This window comes from Mus musculus, chromosome 5, assembly GCF_000001635.26.
Source record: "Mus musculus strain C57BL/6J chromosome 5, GRCm38.p6 C57BL/6J".
Taxonomy (NCBI): Eukaryota; Metazoa; Chordata; class Mammalia; order Rodentia; family Muridae; genus Mus; species Mus musculus.
Genome location: NC_000071.6, coordinates 127,189,888 through 127,216,644, shown reverse-complemented (window position 1 = coordinate 127,216,644; position 26,757 = coordinate 127,189,888). Strand labels below are relative to the sequence as shown.

General features: G+C 45.9%; 1 long non-coding RNA gene across 1 annotated transcript in view; it reads left to right on the top strand.

Moving 5' to 3' along the window:
* Positions 1-14,283, top strand: part of 4930548G05Rik — a 28,173-nt gene extending 13,890 nt beyond the window's left edge. The window contains exons 4-5 of the long non-coding RNA XR_868537.1: positions 10,729-10,816; positions 14,254-14,283. This is a non-coding gene — a long non-coding RNA (RIKEN cDNA 4930548G05 gene). The remainder of the gene's footprint in view (positions 1-10,728; positions 10,817-14,253) is intronic.
* Positions 14,284-26,757: the final 12,474 nt, after the last annotated feature.

Below are 26,757 nucleotides of genomic sequence, written 5' to 3'. Positions count from 1 at the left end.
GATACTTTAATAATGAAATCAGCAGGAGGGTTGCTGGGCAGCCTGCTTGTTTGAAAGTGTAAGTAACATGTCTCTTGTAAGTGTCAGGCTTGGATCAGACGCTCCCGCCATGCTCCTCATTCTGATCTTGCATTCAAAAAGTCTGCCACCAACTGGGACGCTTTCAAGGCATCCAGTAATCCTTCTTTACATTGGGGCCAACACCTAGAAAGCACCCAGCACCCAGTGTCCAAGGATGGATTATCCTGGGGGGTCTTTTCTATTTCTGCCTTGGGGTTGAGTCATTTACAGCAAGATGAAGATCACACTTTAGCTCCACGTCTTTCTGAAAGTCCTCAGGGCTGTGCTTCAGGAATTGATGCATTCTGTGTCAGCCAGTCATTTATTTAAAAAAAGGAGTCTCCTCTTTCTTTAGATGTCACATCTTTCAATGCATACCCTTCTGGCTGTTTTTAGGTCATGAGACCTGAATATGTAGCCCAAAGCTTTCTTGTGATGCTTGGGTTGGGTGGAGTTCTTCAGGGTGGGTTGGACAAGCAGGAGCTATTTAGAGCCACAGTTCAGACTTGGTTGAACAATTAGAGGAAAGAAAATATTTTGTGTGTGTGTGTGTGTGTGTGTGTGTGTGTGTGTGTGACAAATTACTATATGTAAATGGGGAAGGGCTGGCAGTCTGCCATCCAAATGTAGTCCAGTTGGTTTATCAGTAGTGTAAGGTACACTTTTTGAAGAAGAGATTTATTCTTATTATTTTTTAACTATGTGTACATTCTAGTTCTTATGTGAGTGTGGGTGCAGTGCACGCAGAGGCCAGAAGAGGGCATCAGATTCCTGGAACTGGAGTTTCAGGAGGTTGTGAGTCACTGTGTGGGTGCTGGGAATTGAACTCAGGTCCTCTGCACAAGCAGCCAGTGCTTGTAACTACTGGGCCATCTCCCCAGCCCCTAAAATGGGCTTTCTTTTGAATGAAGTCAGATGTAAATGCAAGTCTTCCCCAGGACCCCTTTTCTTTCAGCTTCAAGGAAAGCTGTAATGGTGTCTTCATCAATTCCTGGATAAGGCTCCCGTCATCCTCCTCCAGTTTTGGCTCAACTCTTTCTCCCGTGGCTTCAGAGTAGCCTTCATATGTATCTTAAAGGACATCTCATGGATGGAAAAGCTATGAACTGAGTTTGTGGATCTGGACTCTAGTGTTACTGGGATCCCAAGGCAGTTGTGTCTGTGGGCCATGATTCCAGTTTACAGATAAATAATTTTATCACTTCATAAAGAGCCTGTTGTTATTCCCAGGTATGGCTAGAAGGGCCAGGTTTTAAAGCCCGAGTCCCAGATCCTTCTATGGAATTATAAGCTCCCACTTCAAGTGTTTTATAAAATGTTGCAGCAGAGGGAGATGTGAGCTTCACCTGAGACACTCCAGTGTTTTGAAAGGACAAACTGGCTGCTCTGATGAGAAAAGCTTTCGATCCAAAAGCCCTGTGTGCCTGCTAATCAAGCTTGCAGTGTAAACCCTCAGACCCCACTATTGTGGATAGGATACTTGGGAGTGAACGGAGATGACAGTTTCAAGAACTTTGATACTTCTGGCCTCTACCAGTACTGCATACACATAGCACACTGGTGCACTCGCGCGCGCACACACACACACACACACACACACACACACACACACACGCACGTGCATAAAATAAAAAAGTACCTTCAAGTGGGTTGAATGGCATCTTCAGAATGACATTGTCCACTTGTTGTGCGCCAACATTCCAGAGCAAAAGCAGACTGAGCATACCCACCCACCCCCCAACCCCAATGTAGCCCAGCTGTGGGAACCAGTCTACCATCTAGGGCAAGTGTCTGTTGGTGCAGGGCATGTTCTCGGCCATGTCCTATGACCAGACATTTCCAAAGGAAGCTGTAACTTCCACCCAGCCTTCTGATGAACTGATTAGAACTCAGTTCCGTGGAGAGGTTGGAATGATGCAGGTCCAGAGGATAATTATCATTTATTGTGGGCTATTTTTAGTCCTCACACAGGTCTATCTCTGACATAATATCCATTTACTAAGAGATAAACCCTTTCAGAATGTGCCAGCTTATCAAGAATCCTAGTTTCCACCAGCTGAAAAGCTAGTGATGCCATCAGACAGCATGGAGACCTAGAACTGACCTGTCCACTCTTGGCTTTATCCTGCCTGCCTATGTTTCCACCAACGTATCTGAAAAGTCTTGCTTTATGCTTTTTCTTTGTTCTGTTGCTATGGAAACTGCTTCCACCTTAGAACATGGAATTTGGAGTAGCCAGAATGTTTTCCTGGCTGTGGTCACTCACGGAATGGACTGACTCTTTTCTCCTGTAAGGTGAGTCTCCTTGTGACAGTCCTCAGGTGGCAGCTTAGAGGACTAACCTTTAGCTATGCAGGGCCCTGGGCTGAGTCAGTAGCTCCTGCAGGCCCCCTGAGGGTTGTTTGAGGATTAAATATATTTCATGAAAAGGGCTTCACTCAGTAAATGCTTCTCAGATTTCTTCCTCACAGCGCCTCTTGCCAATCAAGCCTGAAATACTTGCTTGCTAGCTCCTAAGATGCCCTGGAAAATAAAATGAATTCACTTTACTACAGAATTCGGGATTGGACCACCGGCTGTCTGTTAGGCACCCACTGGAAGTGATTTGAAAATGAGATTTCGAAGAAAAGTTGTGGGGTTTTAGTCCTGTAAATCAAGAGTCCTTTATTGGAGCGCAGCCGGAATTAGTTCCTTATATGCAGTAACAGCCATTCTAACCTACAAATATGTTCTAAAATTATACAGCCGAAAGAAATATGGTAACAGCCAAGTGCTGGTGCACGACAGAGAAATATGCAAGGTACAGGAAAAGGCTGCTCATACCTTTTGTATTTTATTGTTGAAGCAAACTTCCCTAATACAGAGAATATTGGTGTCCAAATACAAGGCCGAGATATGAAATAAATGAAGTTGAAATGAGTTCTTTTATGCTTCTCACAGGGTAAGTGAATCAAAAACAAAAACAAAAACAAACAAAACAAAACAAAACAACCCCCAAACCGCAAGGATTCCCATATATTTGCTTGAATTCCCACCCAGGTAGCCACTCTGCACATAGTCCAATCAATATTTCAATAAAAACCGATACAAACATATAGAGAAAAGTAACCTGTCTCAATCACACACATGCATGCTACCCAAACGTATCATTTCTTGACTCTAAGTAGGGTAGCCTTTAAAAAAGAATTCTCATTTGAACCTGCATTCCCAGCTGAGGCTGGCAAACTCCCCTGTTGGTCTTTGTACCACAGTAGCTACGGCTGCAAGAAATTTAAATCTGAGCTGTTGACTACATGCCAAAGATGACTCTCTTGTTAGCCAGTTATCAGTTATGATGACTGTTCTTGGTTGTCAACTTGGCTACATCTGGAATTAACTAAAATCCGAACATCTGGGTGCACACCTGTGAGGAACTTTTTTTTTCCTAGATTAAATCATTTCAAGTGGGAAGACCCACTTCTAATCCGACTCTGGAGGTGGGAAGGCCTGTCTTTAATCTGAGCCATACTTTCTGTTGGCAGCCTTTATAAAGAACATGGAAGAAGGGTCGCTCTCTCTGGCAAGCCCATTCCTTCACTGACATTGGAGCCTACTTCTTTGGGATTCTAGCATATACCAAAGATCAGCTGAGACATCCAGTCTCATGGACTGAATAACTATAGGATTCTTGGACCTTTTGCTGGTAGACAGAAATTGTTAGGCTAGCTGGACCACAGCCTGTAAGCCGTTCTGATAAATCCCACACATATATGGAGTATGGGTATGAATGAATGTTCTCCTGGACAGAGCCCCAAAGGGAAGCGACCTCTCCCATCCTCAGCACTATCCTGTCAGAGCAGCACAGGTCAGAGAAGTCTATCTTTGAAAGAAATGAAGCAAGTACTAGGGAGATGGCTCAGCCAATGAGAGGCATGCTGGAGGACCTGAGTTCCACATGCCCCCCCCCCCTCCACCCCCCCCACCCCCCCACCCCGAATCCTGGGAAGCAGAGTCGCACTTTAGCTCCTGCCTGCTCCTGAGGGCCACATGATCCTCACTGGATCACTGCCACTAAGGGGCTTTCAGAATTACAGGAAGGGATGGAAGGCAGGGAGAGTACAGACCTTTGGGAGGAAACTAGGAACTTGCAAGCATTTCTAAACTATTAGGAGTGGTTTGCACTTAGCATAAACTTCCTATAATTATTTAGTAGGTGATAGTTCAAAGGACAAATTCCTTCCCTTGGTTAGGAACTATTTTTTTAAAAAATATATTTATCCTATATATCTTGCAACAAAACAAAACAAAACAACCCAGAAACATGAAATGACATAAAACACAGACATTGTCAGGTATGTGTGTATTATGGCAGGAGAGTTGAGCAGTCCTCTATTTTAGGGTACAAGGTCCTCTCCCGGCTCTGATCTTAGCGTCCAGGAACAGATGCTGATCAAAGGGCCTCAGTTTTCATCTACCCCCACCCACTTTGCTCCCCTGAGCCTGTTCCTGAGATGTCCGCAATCATTAAGAATTTGTAAGAAAAGATTTCCCCGAAATGTAGGGAGCAGATGCCTCTCTCGGAATGCTAAGTAGCCCCTCTTGACATGTGCCCTCAGACTGAGTCTTTAAAGCTTTGTGACAGTTATTGACAGGCACTCATTAGTTTGCAGGAGCTGCGTCTGCCCAGCGCAGGGCTAACCGCAGAGATGACTCTGCTCCATTCGTCTCCTCATGCTGTCCGTTACAGGAAGATGGATTCCCTTTCCGGCCACCACAGTGTTCGCTCCTGGCTCACCTTGAAGACCACTCTCTGCCCTTTATCTTTCCGGGTGGAGCTTGAGAAAAGAAAATCAACATTGAGGAGTTTGGGACTCGGGCAATTGGCATACAAGCCATGAGTTGCTGGGGAGGACCTGGCAAACACACCCTAAGGAAGAAAGGGCTAAGGGAGCGGCGCTTGCCGGTCTTCTGTCAACTTGATACACAGACTAGAGTCATCTGAAAGGAGGGTACCTTAATTGAGAAAAATGCCTCCGTAAGATCAGGCTGTAAGGATTCTTTCTTAATAAGTGACTGATGCGGGAGTGCCCACCCCATGGTGCCATGGTGGTTGGCGCCATCTCTGGGCTGGTGTTCCTGAATTCTATAAGAAAGCAGGCTGAACAAGCCATGGGGAGCAAGCCAGTAAGCAGCATCTTTCCATGGCCTCTGCATCAGCTGCTGCCTCCAGGTTCCTGCCCTGCTTGACTTCCTTCAATGATGAAGTGTGAGCTAAGTAAATCCTTTCCTCTCCGAGTTATTTTTTAGACATGGTGTTTTGGCGAAGCTATAGAAACTTTTAACTTTAAGAGAGAAGGATTGGGGAGTTTGGAACTTTGGGGTACCCCAAACAAAGAACACTTGTGTAATGAAGTATCCACAGCAGGATAGATCTGCGGAGAGGGCAGGACAGCCTCAGTGGTTATGCTAGGAGAAGAGACAGGATGAGAGGATTGCCTGAGTGGTCCAGGTATGTAACTCCTGACTGCACAGGACTTCCCCAGCCTCACATCCCAGCTATTGTATGCATCTACTGCATACACCACTCAGCTCAACATCGTGCTCATGGCCATCTCCCTCCAGATGTTGCCCAGGTGCGACGATCTCTTTCAAGATGCCTGAAGCATCTTGTCATTTCTTTATTTTTCTTTCCATTTCTTCTTATTGATAAGATTAACCAACAGCCTACAGTCTGGCTTAAAGTGGAGGGAATTAACCAACAGCCTACAACCTGGCTTAAAGTGGAGGGAAAGAATGTGCCCCCTCATCTTTATGTATGGCCGAAGGAATAATGAGTACTGGAGACACAGAGACATGAAGACACAGGAAGGGTGTTTCAGGAGAGACAGTAGCCACAAGCCAGGGACTACAGGCAACCCTTGGATGACTGGAAATAGGAAAAGGGCAAGGTAATGGATTTTCCCACGGGTAGATGGCAAACAGCTCCGCCCTCCAAACACACATCCTTTTGTTTTTAGTGTTTTGAGACAGCACAGAATACCAGGCATGTGCAGGGATGTGAAGGTGTGTGCAGGGGTGGGGCTGAAGAGAAAGGAGAGGTCTTCTATTGCTCTACCCACCCTCTCCCTCCCTGTCCCCGTTCAGATTTCCTTGATATATCATTTCCCACCGATTCTTTCTTCTGTGGGGGCCTCAGACTGTCTGGCTTTGTTTGTTTGTTTGATTTATTTATTATGTACCGTGTTCTTCTGCTTGCATGTTTGCCTGCGTGCCAGAAGAGGGCACCAGATACCACTACAGATGGTTGTGAGCCACCATGTGGTTGCCCGGAATTGAATTCAGGTCCTCTGGAAGAGCAGTCAATGCTTTTGCCCTCTGAGCCATCTCTCCAGAACCCACCCCTACTCCCACCTTGTAGACCGTCATTGTTATCTCTTCAACATGCTACCTTGAGTTTAGGGTGAGGACAGTGTTTAGTGTATGTGGGTGAAAAGAGTGGGGATGGGTTCACTGCATGTATAGCCAGTGACAACCCTTTAAGGTACAGCCCAAGGCAGTGGTGTTGCACGCCTTTAATCCCAACACTAGGGAGGCAGAGGCAGGCGGATTTCTGAGTTCCAGGCCAGGCTGGTCTACAGAGTAAGTTCCAGGCCAGCCAGGGCTACACAGAGAAACCCTGTCTCGAAAAATCAAAAAACAAACAAAAACCCCAAAACCGATCATCCAACCAACCAAACAAACAAAAAAAGATACAGCCCAAGGTAGCGGGTGTTCTCGCTCCCTCTGACAATTTCTCTACTCTTTCTGGAACGCTGCTAACATTCTTACCCTTGGCTCTCCTTGTTCTCATTTTTCTGTTGGATTTTATTTTATCTTTCAACATTTGTTTATTTTATGTGTTTGAGTGTTTTTGCCTGTGTAGTCTGTGCACCATATGCATGTACTATCCATAGAGGCAAGAAGAGGGCGTCAGATACCCTGGAATTGGAGTTATAGACGATTATGAGCCCAATTGTGGGTGTTAGGAATCAAATCCTGGACTTCTGCAAGAGCAGCCAGTGCTCTAACTACTGACCCACCTCTCCTGTCTCCAGCTTGCTTGCTTGCTTGCTTGCTTGATTGATTGATTTATATTTCTTTCTTTAGAGACAGGGTCTCACTAACTGGAGCTTGCTGATTCAGCTAGACTGGACAGTTGGGGAGCCTCCTGTGTCTGCACTCTGCACTGGAGTGATAGACACACCAGCACATCTGCTTTTTCCACGGTTGCTGGGAATCTGAATTCAGGTCCTTGCCTGTGTGGCAAGCACTTCACTGACCCATCTCCCAATCCCCTTTCTTGGTTTTCTTTTTTGTTTTTGTGTTTTAAAACACTCCTGTCTTTGAAATATTTTTTAAAAAACATTATTCTCTGTATTATGGTGATTTGACATCTTCAAGCCCCTGTCTGGGGACAGGAGAGAGGGGTCCCTGGGTCTGGCCAATTCTGAGAGATATCAAAGGGCTCAGCTGGGAGCCCTAGAGGTGGGGAAAAAAAGCAGCTCAAAGCCTCAATTTCCCTAATGTGCATTTCCTTTGTTGAGCTTGACCTAGCCCTAGCCCTTCCTAGCCCCCAGAAAGTCTGTGACCCACACACTCTGTTCCAGGTGGCCTCCCGAACCACCAGACAAGTGCTGTAGGCTGTGATTTCTGTTTTCAGGTCCTGTATATTTAGCTTAGGTTGCCCTCTCTAGGGCTCAGCCTATCTGTTTATCTGTCTATCCATTTATACATCATCTATCTATCCATCTATCCACTCATCGATTTGTTTTCCGTTCCCTCCTTCCTCCCTTCCCTCCTTCCCCCCTTCCCCCCTCTCTGAGATTCATTTAGCCCAGGTTGGCCACAAGTTTACTATGTGTGGTGGTTTGAATATGCTTGGCCCATGGAAAGTGGCACTATTAGGAGGTGTAGTCTTGTTAGAAGAAGTGTGTCACTGTGGAGGTGGGGTTTTAAGGGTTCATATATGTGCTCAAGTTTGGCCAGTGTGACACTGTCCCTCCTGGCTACCTGTGGAACACAGTGTTTTAGTTAGGGTTTTACTGCTGTGAACAGACACCGTGACCAAGGCAACTCTTTTTTTTTTTTTAAATTTTTTTTTATTAGGTATTTTCCTTGTTTACATTTTCAATGCTATCCCAAAGGTCCCCCATACCCTCCCCCCCAATCCCCTACCCACCCACTCCCCCTTTTTGGCCCTGGCGTTCCCCTGTACTGGGGCATCTAAAGTTGGCAAGTCCAATGGGCCTCTCTTTGCAGTGATGGCCGACTAGGCCATCTTTTGATGCATATGCAGCTAGAGACAAGAGCTCCGGGGTACTGGTTAGTTCATATTGTTGTTCCACCTATAGGGTTGCAGTTCCCTTTAGCTCCTTGGGTAATATCTCTAGCTCCTGCATTGGGGGCCGTGTGACCCATCCAATAGCTGACTGTGATCATCCACTTCTGTATTTGCTAGGCCCCGGCATAGTCTCACAAGAGAGAGCTATATCTGGGTCCTTTCAGCAAAATTTTGCTAGTGTGTGCAATGGTGTCAGCGTTTGGAAGCTGATTATGGGATGGATCCCTGCATATCACTAGATGGTCCATCTTTTTGTCACAGCTCCAAATTTTGTCTCTGTAACTCCTTCCGTGGGTGTTTTGTTCCCATTTCTAGGAAGGGGTAAAGTGTCCACACTTTGGTCTTCCTTCTTCTTGAATTTCATGCATTTAGCAAGTTGTATCTTATATCTTGGGTATCCTAAGTTTCTGGGCTAATATCCACTTATCAGTGAGTACTTATTGTGCGAGTTCCTTTGTGATTGGGTTACTTCACTCAGGATGATGCCCTCCAGGTCCATCCATTTGCCTAGGAATTTCATAAATTCATTTTTTAGTAGCTGAGTAGTATTCCATTGTGTAAATGTACCACATTTTCTGTATCCATTCCTCTGTTGAGGGGCATCTGGGTTCTTTCCAGCTTCTGGCTATTATAAATAAGGCTGCTATGAACATAGTGGAGCATGTGTCCTTCTTACCAGTTGGGACATCTTCTGGATATATGCCCAGGAGAGGTATTGCAGGATCCTCCGGTAGTACTATGTCCAATTTTCTGAGGAACCGCCAGACTGATTTCCAGAGTGGTTGTACAAGCTTGCAATCCCACCAACAATGGAGGAGTGTTCCCCTTTCTCCACATCCTCGCCAGCATCTGCTGTCACCTGAGTTTTTCAATCTTAGCCATTCTGACTGGAGTGAAGTGGAATCTCAGGGTTGTTTTGATTTGCATTTCCCTGATGATTAAGGATGTTGAACATTTTTTTCAGGTGTTTCTCAGCCATTCGGTATTCCTCAGGTGAGAATTCTTTGTTCAGCTCTGAGCCCCATTTTTTAATGGGGTTATTTGATTTTCTGGAGTCCACCTTCTTGAGTTCTTTATATATATTGGATATTAGTTTCCTATCCAATTTGGGATAGGTAAAGATTCTTTCCCAATCTGTTGGTGGCCTTTTTGTCTTATTGATGGTGTCTTTTGCTTTGCAGAAGCTTTGCAATTTTATGAGGTCCCATTTATCGACTCTCGATCTTACAGCACAAGCCATTGTTGTTCTATTCAGGAATTTTTCCCCTGTGGGCAACTCTTATAAGGACAACATTTAATTGGGGCTGGCTTACAGGTTCAGGGGGTCTGTCCATTATCATCAAGGCAGGAACATGGCAGCATCCAGGCAGACATGGTGCAGGAGGAGCTGAGAGTTCTACATCTTCATCTGAAGGCTGCTAGGGGAATACTAACGTCCAGGCAGCTAAGATGATGGTCTTAAAGCCCACACCCACAGGGACACACCTACTCCAACAAGGCCACACCTTCTAATAGTGCCATTCCCTGGGCAAAACATATACAAACCATAGCATAGTCTCCTCCTGGCTGCCTTCAGCTCAAGATGTAGAACTCTCATTGTCTTCTTATGCAGCCATGATTCTTGCTATGATGATAATGAACTAAACCTCTGAAACTGTAAGCCAGCCCAAACCAAGACACTGTGTATTTGAGGATGACCTTGAATTTCTGATCCCTCTTCCTCTTCCTTCTGAGTGCTGGGGTTACAGGTGTGCACCACTGTGCCTAGTTTATGTCGTATAGGGATAAAACCCAGGCTCATGCATGTCCAGGAAACACCCTACCCACAGAACCATATTCCCCAGTTAGTAATTATTTTCTCTCGCTATGGCCACAGCTGAACCCCCTTCACAGAAGAGATCACAAACAGTTCATTTTCATAAAAAAAAGACCATCATTTTTAAACTCTATGCACTTGAATACAAATATTAATGAGTTTTTCTCTTAGGTTTCTTTTTCTTTTTATGCCTGGTCGTTTTTTCTTTCTGATTCTTTTTCTCTTTAATCTTTGTCTTTTCTTTTGACACATGATATTTGAAGTAGGTGCCCCAAGAGCCAAGTGGGGGACTGTAAGCCTGGAGAATTTAGGATTCCTGAAAGATGTCCTTCAGGGATGGGCCTGGGTTGTGTGGAGTCCTCAAGGGATGGGCCTGGGTCGTGTGGAGTCCTTGAGTGATGGGCCTGGGTCATGTGGAGCCCTTCAGTGTGATGGTCTTGGGTCGAATAGAGCAGACAGACTTTCTGTATTCTTACTTTCTTCCCTTTTCCAGGCTTAATAGTCTTCAGAGAGGCATCCTTGTCCTTGTGGGAGTTTGCAGCCCAGGAGAGGGTTGCTTGCACAGAGCGCGTGGTGGTCAGGTGAGGTGCTCCAGGGATAGCCCCCCTGCTTGGCTGGTGGACTTAGGAGGCATAGAGCCTGATCCATTTCCTTAACTGCTCATGGATTCTGAAAATATTTTTTCCAGGAAAACCCTCAGCCTCTCTTGAGGGCAAGGGAGGGAAGTGATTGCTCTGATGTAGAGGAAGTGAGGAGATGATCTCAGATTTTGGGGAGTTATTTTCTGTCCTACCCCCTGATTTCTGCACTCCGGGGCTCAGGGCACCTTTGATATAACTGCCCGTCAGGTTCTTTCAGGCCAATGGGTTCAGCTGAGGTGGTTGTACCATCAGCTGTCCAGGGTCACCATACACACCATACGCTGTCCCCCTGATTTTCCAATGTCCGCAGTACTGTGGATTCCACATCCCCTCTCACCTCTGCTTTGTCCTTGTGGGTCACTGCTTCCCAGTGACTTCTTTTGATTCCTTTGAAAGCATCATTTTCAGGGAGAGGGAGATACTAGCTTTTTGTGTCCGTATTGCTGTGGGGGTTGAACCCATATAGGGGGTCACACATGCCAGGTAAGTGAGCCTCCTACCACTGAGCAACACTTCCTGTTGCTTAGGGGATTTCAGACAGGAATTTAGTAGGATGGGCAGATGTACCTGTTGTGGTTAGCCCTGGTGCTGTTTGTATTTTGATGCTAATTCTGCTTCCCCAAGACTGCCTGGGATGAGAAGTGAATCAGGGTACTCAGGACTTCACTTGAATCTTCAAATGACTAAAGAAACGAATCCCTAGGCGAGTAGGCGGGACTTCCGGGTTGGACGCAGGGACTCCAGAGGCAGAGAAGGGGAGTGGGCTTTTGGACAGGAAGTACGGTGGAGCAAAAATGTAGGTTGAGGAGATCCCTGGTTCAGGTAGCGGATCCATGATTTAACTTAGAATGGCTTACTATTAGGATGCTACTTTCTGCAGCCAGCGATTCTAAACTAAGATTGTGTAGTATTGTCCTTCACGCTGCCACTTGACTGAGTTCCAGAGAAGGGTACAGCGCAAAGCATGGGTTTGCAAGAAGTGCACCCCAAAGGGCTCCAGGGAATTTGGAAGCATGGGGCTGGAGTAGAAGAGACCTGCTATGGGAATTTAGTGAGCTGGTTGGAGAGATTTCAGAGCTCCGGTCAGATGAGAACAAGGCCTGCTGGTACCTTGCTGGCTTTAGTATAGATTACATTTTTAAAATTTCCTGCTGCATATACCCAGTTATGGGGTTAACCAAAAGCTCTGATTGTATTGTGGGGGACCAATTTAGTATCTGCCTATCACCTATCTATCTGCCTATCTGCCTGACTGCCTGTCTGTCTGTCTATATCTCTAGATCTATCTCTCCTTCCCTCTTCCCACCCCTCTTCCCACTTCACCTCCTTTCTCTCTCCCTCCCCTCCCCCTCCCCTCCCCCTCCCCTCTCTCAGATATGTTGAGATATGGTTCCATTTAGCCCAGGTTGGTCACAAGTTCACTGTGTATCTGAGGGATGACCTTGAACTTCGGATCCTCCTGTCTCCACCTCCTGAATGCTGGGGTTGCATCCCTCACAAAGGCTGTGTCAAGGGTACTCAGGAGGCAGCACTATGCAATGGTTGGGGGGATTTTCTCTCTGGAATTTCTTAACCATTTCTGCCCCCTCCCCAACTCTTCCACATCCTTGCAGCCTTGGATAAACGTCTTACCTGTCCCTGCATCGATATCTTCCACTTATAAAATAAAGAGTGGGAGTCACCTGCCTATTCACAGATTTTACTGAAAAATTAATAAGAAAAAACATGACACACTGGCCAGGCGCCAGGTTTAAGTGTGATTAGACTCCAGGTGGGCGGGCGGCTGCAACTGGAGTTTACAAGCATCTAGCCAAATTTTATCACCAAACAAGTGGGGGTGTGAAGACCGGCCAGGGCCTTCATTTCCTGACTTCCCCTCCATCCATTCCTGTCCCTCCTCTGGCAGGTGCGGCAGATGTATCGTCTTTGTTTTATGGCTCTGTTTTCCTTGGTTGGTGTCACACCATTAAATCAAATGCATGTCCTGGCCTTTGGAACTTCAAAAGGCTGGAGACTGTAATATCCTGGTAGATGGCTGAGGGCAGGGGCAGTCAAGGCTGAGAGTGAGACCCACTTGAGAAAGCAGACTCAGGGGTCAAATGGTTATTGATCCCAAGGGCCATTGGCATTTCCTTCATTCAGACTCCAGATGCCTCCGTGCTGTGGCTTCTTCCTGAGTCCTTTTAATATAAACATACATATAGATGCATATGTATTTTTCTGTTTTTTTTTTTTTGTTTTGAAATTCAAATATAATGATGGCATTTCCCCTTTCCCTTTCCTCCCATGTATCTATTCCTCTCTTGTCCTCTCTCAAGTTCATGACTTCCTTTTTTGAACAAAACCATTCTTGTTACATATGTGTGTGTAATCCTAAATGCATAAACACAACCTGCTCCATCCAGAGAGTGTTACTTGGGCTTTCACGGGTGACCATTTGGTGTTTGATAACCAGTCAGCATGCTCGTCCCCAGGGAAGACCATTACTCCAGCTTGCACATCCCTTAGTCGCCTGCAGTTCTCTATGTAGGGTTGAAGCTTGGCTGGCTTCCCTTCATCCTCAGTAGCATGTCTGTGGTTGTACCCATTCAGCCCATGTTCGGGCAGCCTCGGAGGATGGGAGACTTTAATGGATGTGCCTTCCGATATTTCTAGGAGCCCCGATCTCACAGTAAAGCTCAACTGCCTGAAACCAGACTTCATGAGCAGCCACAGAGAAGGGCATTTTGAGGAGGGTGAGCTCCCATGTGATGTTTGGGGGTGGGGGCGGGGGTCAGTTCTCTGATGCCTTTCTGTGTGCTCCACTGGAAGCTGAGGCACCTCTGGGCTTAAACAAAACAAAACAAACAAACAAACAAACAAAAAACAACCTAGTTTATCTGATCAAAGTCAGGAGAATATTTTAACAACTCAGAATGGATACCACCCAGTCTCCACCTCACCTTTTATCAGTATACCACACTGCCCCTCTCTCTCTCTCTCTCTCTCTCTCTCTCTCTCTCTCACACACACACACACACACACACACATCTATTCATCTATATTAACTGCTTTGTCTTACACCCACTGCTCCCCCTCCCCCATTTTCCCTCTTCCTATCTTCCCCCACTAGTCTCATTTACCCAGTCCTTTGTTAACTACTTTTATTCTCATCTTTGCATTTGTCTTAGGTTCTTATGACTATTATTGTGGGTTTGTGTGTGAGAGAGTGAGCATGCAATGCCACTGCCCTCTGTAGAGGACGACTTCTGGGAGGTGGTTTTATTTTTCCACCATGGAACTGAGGGATCGAACTCACATTGTCAGGCTTGTACCACAAGCACCTTTGTCTCTTGCCAGGCCCTCTCACTATCCCTTTGTCGTGCTTTTCTTTTTAGACGTATCTTTCTGATTGGATTTGATTTTAGCACTTCTGACCTCCATATCCATTAGGTAAGATATCTGTTTTGTTAAAGATGTGGAATTTGGGGTGATGTGACAGGATCAATAGGAAACTAGTACAAACCTTGGTTGAGTAGAACTGCACTGACTGACCAGATGGTGAGTATTTCTAATATGGGAAGAAAGGTGTCTTGAGAGCAGTCCTGTTCAGCCAGCACTGACAGAGTTCAGTGTTTGCTACTAGATGTTTGCATGCACACATATAAATAACTTTATATGTGTGCATACAAATGAGGCTATGTTTGTGCCAGTCGTAGTGGTAAGTCACCAAATGCAAATGAATGTCTGTGTTTGCACCAATCACAGCAGACCTCACATGCAAATGAAGCTTTGTCCTCTCACCAATCACAGCAGACCTCACATGCAAATGAAGGCTTGTGTTTGCACCTATCAAAGCTTGCCTCTCTAGCCCCAGTCACACCAGGGGAAGTACTCCCTCTGGTCTAGGTGGAGGGTAATGGGGAATTCATGGAGTCTTGTGATAGCAAAGAGTTTAGTGTAAATTGAAACAGTCTAGACTGGAGCCCTGTCTTCAGGAGCTGGAGCAAGCAGTTGGGATCACTGTGCAGCTTCCCCAGGGTACCATGGAGTTCTGCATTTCTGATGCTGGCATGAGGGTAGTCAGGGTAGGCTGTATGATTGACAGTTCTTTTAAAAAGCTTAAGGCAGCCAAGGCAGTACAGAGAGCATCCAACAGCTACTGGCTAGGACATCACATGCCCCACTGTGTCTTTGCTTATTTATAGGAGAATGAACAATAGTAGTGCTTTGGGCAGAAATGTAGTGACTTTTAAAGTATCCTTGTGTTTCACCTATTAATTTTTTGAGACAGCATCTTTCATTGGCCTGGGGCTTACGAGCCACGATGTCTGCCTGGTGAGCCTCAGGGATTCCCTGTGTCCACTTCTCCAGTGCTGAGATTATAAGCACATGCCACCATCTCTGTCATTTTTACATGGGTTTGGATTGAACTTGGATCCTTGCACTTGAATGGCAGACTCTTTGCTGACCAAGCCATCAGCAAAGATTCATCTCTGAACTTGGAAGGGAGGGGAGGAAGCAGTTGGAGACTGAGGCTGCTTAAGGTTCCTCAGCAGTTTTCAAAGCCTGCCTGACCTTCAGAATTCATTAAGCTCTACAAACTGCCCTCTTGCTAGACCCTACCCTGGCCTCAATGGCTGTGTCTCCCAGGATGGAGCCTGAATTTGTAGTCTGAACAATAACCCCAGATTTTTTTTTTCAGATAAGGACTATGGAGAAGTTTTGCTCAATGGCTGAAGCTTGCAGAGGGAAGATATTTATCAAATTAATTTCCCAGGCTTTGTTCCGGTAAAAAAAAGAGTCAGCTGATGCTTCAAAGAATGTTAAACTTCTAATTCAAAGATTCGCCCCGCCTCCGTCTCCCCCTGGTTTTTCTTTCCTGCTCAGTTTATCCACTACAAAAATTAAATACAGCAGGGATAGACTGATCGTGGCTGATCTCATCCATCGGGGCTGCAGCTGATATTCAAGGAAATACAAGCCTGGAATTGGGAGCCTCATCGTGCAGCTTGGTGGTTCCCACAATGAGGCTGAGGTCACACGGATCACAAGAAGTCAGTGTGTGTGTGACATAAAACTGGCTTTTCTAATGAACCTTGGTAGCCTGTGTCTTCCCTGTGGAATCTCAAAGGTGCTCAGAGTGAATTCTGATCTCCTGGCACTAATGGGGCTGGGGGTTCCCATTAGACAACGAGCTCAAACGTTTGTCTCGTGTAAATGCTGCCTGGTCTGGAATCACTCCCCTCTCCAGACCCCAAACCATTCCTACCAGTCCACAGACTTTCAATCGATGACCATTCAGCTTCATGGAGCATTAGTGCAGAGTCTGTGATTGTGCAAAGCCAGGCTGCCTTTTGTGATCTCAGCTCCTATGGGCCTGAATTGTCTCACCTTACGACCTGACTGCTTTCTATACTGGGTGTGTTTTCGCCCTTCTTCACCTGGCGAAACTCAATCTTCAGGATTGAGTTTAGTGTCAGCCATGCAGGAAGGAGATGCAGAGGCTTCAAGGTTAGGAGCTCTCCAGGGCTGGGCTTTCAGAGCTCCATTAACCATGGGAAAGACTCAGCACTCTGGGAAGTGTCTGCAGAGCTGGGCACTAAGACTCCGTAGTGCCTGTAGTTGCAGGCACTAACAGTAGTTGCATACTCAGAGTCAGATCAGGCCTGAATCGTAAGTTGCAGTAGCAAAATGATGAAGAGAAATTCTGCCTGGAGAAAATTATTGTTTGGAGCTGCAAATCCATACACACTACACACACACACACACACACACACACACACACACACACACACACCACACAAAAATCTGAGAAGAATCAAAGAGTCTGATAATGCCTATAGTTTTTTCTTTCTTTTAGAAAAAAATTGATATCTTAGAAATGTTAAAACATTTTGTATACTTCAAGAATAACACATTCAACTCCTGAGAACACAAGTCTCAAGCTGTGTGGGACACAGCAAAGCAACCCGTACGTTTGAACTGGCCTCCTATGTGAGAGAGTACACGGCAGTTAATTAAATTTCCACAGGAGGTGGAGGTGACATGAAAAGTCACCGATTCATACCATCCAGTAGTCACTTCTGGGACCACGAGGTAACTCAGCGAGTCGAGTGCCTGCTCTGCAAACAGGAAGACCTGAGTCAGATCCCTACGCCCACATAAAAAGCCAGACACTTTGTGGGTGAGGATGGAGGAGAACCCAAGAGGCTTCAACTGTACACAGAGAACCTCAGGCAACCGAGGAATGCGGAGAGTGGGAGAAAGTCTTTCCCTAGTGAGAGCACACTGATTGGTTGCTAACACCAAATGGTCAGCCCTGAAAAACACACATACATGTAACATTATATGGACTGAGCAGTTATAGTTAGGAATATATGGTGTGTGTGTGTGTGTGTGTGTGTGTGTGTGTGTCTGTGTCTGTGTCTGTGTCTGTGTCTGTGTCTGTGTCTGTGTCTGTGTCTGTGTTGTAGAGGAAAGAACCCAGGGCCTTCTGCATGCTAGGCGAACACTTTGCCTACTGGGCTACATAGATCTCCAGCCTAGAAATGGTGTCTTTTCATAGTCTACTATAGAATTCTCTGTGATGCCAGCACACTAGCTCAACCATAAAAGATACATGCGGAGCTAGAGAGATAGCTGAGCATTTAAGAGCACTCGCACCTCTTGCAGAGGATCTGGGTTTAATTCCCAGACATATATAGGGCGGTTCACAACCAACTGGAACTCTAGTTCCAGGTGCCCCCTTCTGGCCTCCACTGGTAACTGCATGTATGTGCACATTCAACTCTTCCCACAATCAGCAGGTGCTTGAATCTTTTTTTTTTTTCAATTTTTATTAGATATTTTCTTCACTTACATTTCAAATGCTATCCTGAAAGTCCCCTATACACACTCCCGCCCTGCTCCCCTACCCATTCACTCCCACTTCTTGGCCTTGGTGTTCCCCTGTACTGGGGCATATAAAGTTTGCATGTCCAATGGGCCTCTCTTCCCAGTGATGGCCGAATAGGCCATCTTCTGCTACATATGCAGCTAGAGACACGAGCTTTGTGGGTACTGGTTAATTCATATTGTTGTTCCACCTGTAGGGTTGCAGACCCCTTCAGCTCCTTGGGTACTTTTTTTAGCTCCTCCATTGGTGGCCTTGTGTTCCATCCAATATATGACTGTGAGCATCCACTTCTGTATTTGCCAGGCACTGGCATAGCCTCACAAGAGACAACTATATCAGGGTCCTATCAGCAAAATCTTGCTAGCATATGCAATAGTGTCTGCGTTTGGTGGCTGATTATGGGATGGATCCCTGGATGGGGCAGTCTCTGGATGGTCCATCCTTTCGTCTTAGAGCCAAGCACCCAGAAGAGGAGGTGCTGGGGTGGGATGGGGCGGGGTAGAACCCCTATTCTGGGTGGACCAACACAAGTGTCTCAGCACTCACTCTCAAGCTCTCCTCCACTTCCTCTGCCTGGGGAGTCTTCACACCTTGGATCCAGGAACACCATAGTCTTTCCAAAGCCTTTGTTTTTGCCCTGTGTTTGCTGAAGCCATCAGCAGAGATGCCCAGAGGTCAGAGTGCATTGGATCAGGTTGACACGTCAATAACACCCATCACTGTAGGGGAGGAAGAAGAGCTTCAGAGGGCCAGAAACTGACCATGCATCAGTGAGCCAACATCTGCAGCATGAACCCTGATCTCCCTCTCAGAAGAAGCAGCCCCTGATGAGAACCTCTTGACTGGAAGCAGTCATGTGGTCTCTACTCCGCCACAAGGGGGGCAGGCTAGACTTGGGTGAGAAGCTTTGGTAAGGTCAGGCAAGCTGCTGAAACGCTTGCTTCTCTGGACCTGTAGATGTGGCAGTGGCCATCCACTTGAGAAAGGGCAGACATTCATTTGAGGCTGGCCTCCAGGCTCAGGAGAAGACCCAGTGACTTGGTGGTGGTGGGTCTTGAATAGATTAAAGGAAATCACTTGTCACTAGGAGATGAGGACCTCAAAAGGAAACATGATATAGATTGAAGTTTAGACAAGGAATTTGTTTAAGGATGCTGATGGAAGGGGAGCATGAGAAAGACTCAACCAGGGTGGCTATACTCATTTCCCTTACTCCAGAATGGACAAAGTGAGAGGACACTGGACACCCTGTTTTGTCTCAGGAATGGATCATGTATGAACACAGGCCACAAGGCAGGTGTCAGGACCCAGCCCTTAGTCTTCATCCTGCCATTCTCTGATCTTCCATATCAGAGACCCAGTGTTCCCAGACCCACCAAACAGCAGCTGGAAAAGGAAGGAAGGCAGAGAGATGAACACAGTGTCCCAGGAGACAGGCAGCATGGAGCCAGTGAGGTGGCACTAAGGGGAACAAGGACACACCTTCCGCCAAGGATCGAAGCGTTGGTGATGTCACAGACACAAACATAATGAAAAAAAAAAGCGTGTGGTGTTTTCCCATCCTGATGTCATGAGCTTCCTCTGCGTTGACTCTGTGCAGATGATATTGATGGTACAGATCATGCTGCAGCCATGGCAAATGGGCTTGTGCTGTGAGGAGTCCTGTGTCCGCATAGCCCATCCTAGTGTCCTCTGCAGGTGTCCCTTGGGTGTTGCAAAGCTCTGTGAATGGTCAGAGGGTGAAGCTCCTGGACACATTCATCCTCTTCTATACTCATTGATTATTTCTGTCTAATCCTCCTGGCCCAATAGACCAGCCCTAATCGGGGCTCAGGTCACAGACACAGTATAAACAGTTCTGTTGGTACACTGAGATTTGTGCTAATTGCGAGGCTTAGAGGCATGCATGGCCTTTGTCTTCAGCTTGCCCTCATTAGCCTGTGTCCATAATTCCTCTTCCCAGTGTCCCCGCAGATCTTACCAATGAGGCAGTTTCCCTCTGATTATCACAATAAATTGAAAATGAAGTCATCGCAGCCAGGAAGAGACATTCCTGAACAAGCCATCAAAGTACACCTCCCGGTTTTATTCTGTGGACTCTCCTCTCAGGATGGCTTGTGGGTAGGGTGAAGGCTATGGGGTTGAGAGTTTGTGAATGGAAACTAAGGAATGAACTAATGTTTCCGAAAGGGAGAATATGGCTGACGCCTGGACACCTACCTCAACCCAAGGATTATAGAATTTCTTACGTTCATCGGCCAGCCAAGATCTGGTTAAAAACAAAAGATTGCAAATAGCACACATTTATTCTTTTTATATATTGTTTTATCTTTATTAATTTGTGCATGTGCATGCATGCATAACTTTACCTGTGTGTATATATGCATGTGTGTGTGCATGCATATATGTGTGAATATGGACCCTAGACAGCAACAGGGTGATCACTCTCCAGTATTCCTTTGAGACAGCATCTCTCATTTAACCTGGAACTGGGACCATGAGAAAGCCCCATGATCTCTGCTCCCACAATGCTGGGGTTACATGCTCACCCACAACCATATCAGCTTCTTTTGGGGTCTGGGGATTTGAATGCAGGACCTCCTGCTTACCCAGATGGCCCTCTTAACTCCTTATACATTTGGGAACCTCTCCTTTCTATGTCATATAAGTTCTCACCGTGCAAGAGAGGATTAGCAAATCAATCTGAATTATTCACTCTCCTTCCATAGAGACCGTTATATATACATTTAAAACTCAGGAGGCCAAATAACCCTGGGAATCCTAGACAACTTGGAAACACTCCCAACGTTAGCAATTGTTACATAGCAGAGACAAAATGCCCAAAGGAGACAGCTTAAAGGAAAGAAAGGTTTATTCTGACTCATGGTTTCTGAGGTTTCTCACCTTGTGATGGAGGCCGCTCCCTGATTGCAGGAGCACCGCAGAGAGAGGAAAAGCGCTGTGCGGTTCTTTCTCGTTCCCTCCTTTAGTCCTATGATTTGGGGTGGTGTCTACACACTCAGGGCAGGTCTTCCCTCTTCCTCTCTGGAGGAACCCTCATGCATGCCCCGGGTGTGATCGTTGGTCCAGTGAGGTTGTTGGGGGGGGAGATTGAGTGTCACTTTGTCGCAGAAGGTCTCTTAGGCAGAGATTCGCTGATGTTTCTGGCTAAGCTGCAAAAGATAGGCTTATTTTTTTTAAAGATTTAACATTTAATTACTTTTCTTAAAAACAAAACAAGACATGACAAAAAAAAAACCCCAAATAAAAAACAAAAAAACAAAAACAAAAACCCAAAAAACAAAAAACAAAAGAAGGCTTGAAAAAACCAAAACCAACCAACAACACCCAATAAGGGTCTGGTGAGATGTCTCAGGGGTTAAGAACAAGTCCTGCTTTTGCAGAGGACCTGAGTTCGATTCCCAGAACCTACCAGGTGACTTACAACTGTCTTTAAGTCCAGATGGGATTCTATGTCTGTGGCCTCCATGGGCACTACACTCATATACACAAACTCGCAGGCATACACATAATAAAAAATAAAGTAAATCTTAAAAGAGAACCAACTTATCTTTAGAATAATGTGGGAAAAATAGGGCATATTATAGCCAGGAATTAAAATGTTCATTGTGGTTTTTCGTGGAGCAAGAAATAGCTGTAACAAATTTACATGAAGGAGTGTAGCTTCGAAAACTATTTTCCGAAAAGGACTCACTATCCTGTCAGGACTTCATTAATCCAAGGTTTATGAAATAGGTAATATTTCAAAATTGTAAAACATAAAATAGGCTCAGACATCCGGCATTTGCATATAAATAGAAAACTCGGATCTACACTGCTAGGAAAAAATTATTTTCTACATTTTTCATACAATTTTCACTAAATTAGCCTTTAAAAATGTCCTTGTCGTGTAGATTGATTTTTTACTTCCTATTTAAACAATAAAAATGAAATTTTTTCCCCTGCAAAGAAACGGCTGCACGAGATGCACCAAGGCAAACTTCCTGACTAGAGCGCTAGATAAATGTGAAGTGAAGGGGACTCCTGAAGTGATTATGTCCTCTCACTTTACCTCACTCACCCTTGGTCCCTGACATCCATCCAACCCATAAGGGTCCTGGGAGACAGCTCTCCCAGAAGGACTCTCCTGAATATTTTGGGGAGAGACCAGCATCATATTCTATCAATGTTGAATCTTCCTTCCTTCTTTCCTCCTTTCCTTCTTTCCTTTCCTCCCCCTCCACCCCCTCTTCCTCTTTGGAGACAGGGTTTCTCTGTGTAGCTCTGGCTGTCCTGAAACTTAACTTTGTGGACCAGGCTGTCCTCGAACTCAGAGATCTGCCTTTCCCTTCCTCCTGAGTGCTGGGATTAAAGGTGTAGACCAATATGGCCTGGCTTCATGCTGAACATTTCTATCTCACTTAGGAAGATGTGGTTGGCCCTAGCTTCTCGTGCCCTGCCAAGTTGTAAGGCTTGATTAGATTCCACACCTGCAATGACATTCTGTCTCTGCTGTGGGCTTGACGACAGAAAACCACACAAGTGACTTGTCGCCTTGTTCTGTGGATTAGAATCCAGCACTGAGGGCATGGGGGTGGGGTGGGGTAGTGCTCTGCCTCCTTTGTGTTGCCTGAGAGCTTCTCTGAAGGCCTGGGAGAGAACTGGCTTATGCATCCATTCACACTCTTGCCAGAATTGGTTCTGTGTCACTGTAGGTCTGTTATCATTTCACCATTGGCTGTCAGGATGAGCCCTTTTCGGCTTAAGCCACTCATATCTGCTCAACTGGAACCCAACAGTGACATATGAAGCCTCTTCTAGGCTTTGGCTCTCTCTCCTTCCCCCTCCTCCCATCCCCCCTCCTCCCATCCTACCCCCTCCTTCCTTTACATCCCTCCTCTCCTCTTCCCAGGTCTTTCATCTATATAACTCTATGAATCACCCTTTCTGCCATTCATGGAATGAATATACTCACAGGTGTTCAAGCTTAACACATGGGTTAGGGAATCATTTTACCTAACTTGGAAGGGTTGTATCCTGAAAGGGCAGCAGATACCATGCCCACTCATATCTTCTAAGTTCAACCCAGTTAGTACAACTGCCTTAATAGTGACTGTTTGATGGGAGTCTCCCAGATAGCTGTCCAGCCCAGTTGTGGAAACTGCTGCTTCTTGGTCCAGCATGGCTACTGATCTTGGGGATTCAATCCCAGGATCCCAGGCCCAAAGGTCCCATTCAGAGGCAACCAGCTGCTGTCCTTCTGTGCTCTGCAGATCCAAAGAGTCCAGGAGAGGCACCTGACTACCATTGCCCAGGCAAGTTGCCTGCATTAACCTGGGCTCTCTGAAGGTACAGAATAGATAGAATAAATACTTTAAATAGAAGAGGATTTATTAGAGCGACTGACAGGATGCAGTCTCAGTAGTCCAACAATGGCCTTCTCCTGACAGAAAGTCTGAGAATCTGAGAATCCATGAGACTGGATTTCTCTGCAGTCCCAGTCTGTTACTGGAGTCCTGGAAGATTCCTAGAGAGCTGCTGGTCTTCAGTCTACATCAGAATCCCAAAGAAAGTTGGATTTAATACCAGCTGCAGCAACACAATAGATGAACTTGTCAGCAAGAGTGAAGGTGAACAGGCAAAAAGTAAAACCTTGCTTCTTCTATGTCCTTTATATATGTTACCAGCAGAAGGTGTGAGGACTAGGGTGAGTCTTCCTGCTTCAAGTAATCTGATTAAGAAAACCTCTCCCAAGTGTGTCCAGCAGCTTGGATTTGAGTTGATGCCAGGTGCATTCAAGCTGATAACCAAGATTAGCTGCCACAGAGAACAGCCACCCCTTTCTATGCCCTCAGCTTCAGGTGACAAACAGCCCTACAGTCCTGGGTGCCTTCTGATTGGGGTTCTATCCCCAGCAGAAGAAAATTATTTTCTTAGTCTCTCAACCCAGTGCTGCCTTTGCCATGGACAGCTCACTACTCAACCCTGCCTGTCCTTGGAGGTCGGGGGTGAGTTGTCTCAGAGTCAACAACACAGATTCCAGGAGCAGTTGAGAAACACTGCAGCAAGCTCATTTGAGCACTGCTGCCACCCCCTTTAATCCCTTCCACCCGCACCCCCCATTGGTCCCAAGAAAGCATCTCTTCTACACAGCAGTTCCTGATTGGCTGGCATTATTTGTACCAGCAATCCTTTGTCTCTCAGGCAGTCCTCAGTTAAGTTCTCCTGTGGCAGATGCTTTTGTGGCCGCGTGGCCCCAGCATTTACATAGAGACTGTTTCTGCCACAACCCAGGCTATTTCTCTTTCAGAAGTGATTTTTTTTTAACTCCCACGTGGAGTTTCCAAGTCAGTGTCCCTCTGCCCCTCATACAAGGAATGATCAGGGCTTTCTGGGGATGGCAGGCTTCAGGATAGTTTAAGCCGTTCCTGGTGGTGCCTCTGTTGCTGGTGATTCAGTGAATGATACCATACCCACATAAATGTGGGACATCTGCAGAGGTATGAGTGACACTTGCTTCTACCATAGGAACATCAGAAATGGGAACAAAGGATGCAACACAGACCACAGACAGAAAGTTCCTTTGTCCCCTGAAAGCACCCACCACAGTTTGAGCATGGTGTGTGTGTGTGTGTGTGTGTGTGTGTGTGTTTCCAGCCACAGTGTTTGGGGACCTGACTCTTTTGGGAAAGCTTGTCTAGGACCCACTGACACAAGTCAGGGAGGGTTTTGGAGAGCCTTCTAAACTATGGGAGTTTGTGAGTCTGGTCCTGTCTCCATGCCTTCAGATGCCAGGAACAGAGAGCTGTCCAAGGTGCTGACAACAGCCATCTAGGAAAGAGCGGCGCTATCTGAGCCCGCACCTCCTGTCTCCAGCACAGCTCATGTTCAGTTAGATTTGCCATCACAGCCAGAGAATATGAATTCGTCTGCATTTTACGCTATGGTTAGCATGAAAATCCCAGTCCAATGGAAAGGTGCCCCAGTCTGCTTTCTCTAATCTTAGATAATGCCACTGTCTAGCTTTGTTTGCAACTAATGAGAAAAGCTCCGAGAATATAAATCAAAGATTTCATACAGTAAAAAAAAAATTAATGGCATCAAAGTGAAATATTGGATCTGGCTTCACTGTGTTCTTACACATTTGCACAACCAACCCCAAATGGACACCCAGTTGCATGCGCGATGAAAGTTACCAAGTTAAATCCTGTTCAGCCATGTTGGCCATGAATTAATTATGCATCAATTATACAAGACACAAACCCATACAGGTGGGTTCTCCTCAGATAGCATTCTGACTTGAGGGTCACTGTGGGCACAAATACAGTGAATATGAATATTCTTTTAAATGTCAAAGAATAGCTGGGCAGATGGCCAAGTGGTTAAGAACACTGGCTGATCTTACAGAGGTCCTGAGTTCAATTCCCAGCAACCACATGGTGGCTCACAACCTTCTGTTACTTGAGTCCCAGATCTGATGTCCTCTTCTGGCCACTGTGGATACTGAACCCATGTACACACACACACAGACACACACAGACACACAGACACAGACACACACACACACACACACACACACACACACACAGAGAGAGAGAGAGAGAGAGAGAGAGAGAGAGAGGAGAATGAATATTCATAAAGAAAAATGCAAATTGAATGTCAAGAAAGGCACAATTTACTTCCCAAATTCTCATCTCTCTCTCTCTGGCTCCCTCTATCTCCCTCTTTACCACTCCTGGCATATTACTAGGGCTGACAAAAATATCCCACTCTGGTTATTAGACTCACATCCAAATACATGGCATATAATTAATAATTAATAATTAAATACTTTTGTTATTTTATTTAAAAAATCTCTTACTGTCTATTTTACACCAAAAAGCACTGTACTTTCCCACCGCAGTTTGTTAAATGTGAAGCGTCAGGCTCCACCCTGTGTTTTCAGCTTACTGGAGGGTTTCTTTTTTAATATTCTGAGCTGTTGGGTAAAGATTTAACACCTTTGGCTATGTGTAAGTTAAGAATAAACAACAGTACCCCCACTAGCCATTTATCCTAATGTGTAGAAACATCTCTCAGTAATAAATGTTAAAAAAAAAAAAAGCCCACCGTTTTAAACAAAGCCAATCTGGATTTTGCTCTCGGGTGGGTCAGCTACCTGTTTAGGGACAGTTCTGTCGGTCTGCCTCTTCCTTACCTCTCTCTCACGTGGTCCTACCAGGCCCAGAGGAAACCACTGGCATTATTTTGAGACCAGAATCTGGCGTTTACACCACCTCAGCCCAAAGCACCAGTGCCACGGGAAACCAGGGCCAGAACAGGCAGAGTTTGGATTTTTCAGGAGAAATGATTTTTATGGTGCTGGTAGAATTGTATCCCCACCCCCCACCCCTCAAAGGCAGACATGAATGTGATATTTGAAAATAGGGTCATCACAGACACAGGTAAGTAAAATGAACTCCTCATGGGGGCAGGATGAGATCTGGTCCAAGATGACTGCAGTGCTGTTAGTGTAAGGCAGTGGTTCTCAACCTTCCTAATGCTGCGACCCTTTAATACAGTTCCTCATGGTGTGGTGACCCCCAATCATAAAATTATCCCATTGCTGCTTCGTAAGTGTAACTTTGCTACTGTTACGAATTGTAATGGAAACATCTGATATGCAGGGTATCTAGTATGTGACTCCTGTGAAAGAGTTGTTTGGCTCACTTAGGGGGTTGTGGCCCCCAGGTTGAGAACCGCTGCCAGAAAGGGCTGCGCAGCCCCTGTGTACTGAGAGACACCACACACTGTTTATTATGACACTTCCTCTAATACTAAAATATGGGTGATGTCGGTTCATTGGGTTTGCTGGGAAGCCACTGGGATGCCCAGATTTGTGGGTCCAGAAGTGAAGAGTTTGACACAGGCACCTGGATAGCAGCGGAAGCAGGAGGAGCCGATTAGACAAAGATGCATTTCTGAGAAAGGAAGCCAACGGCAGTAGGAGAAAGTTCAGATGCCC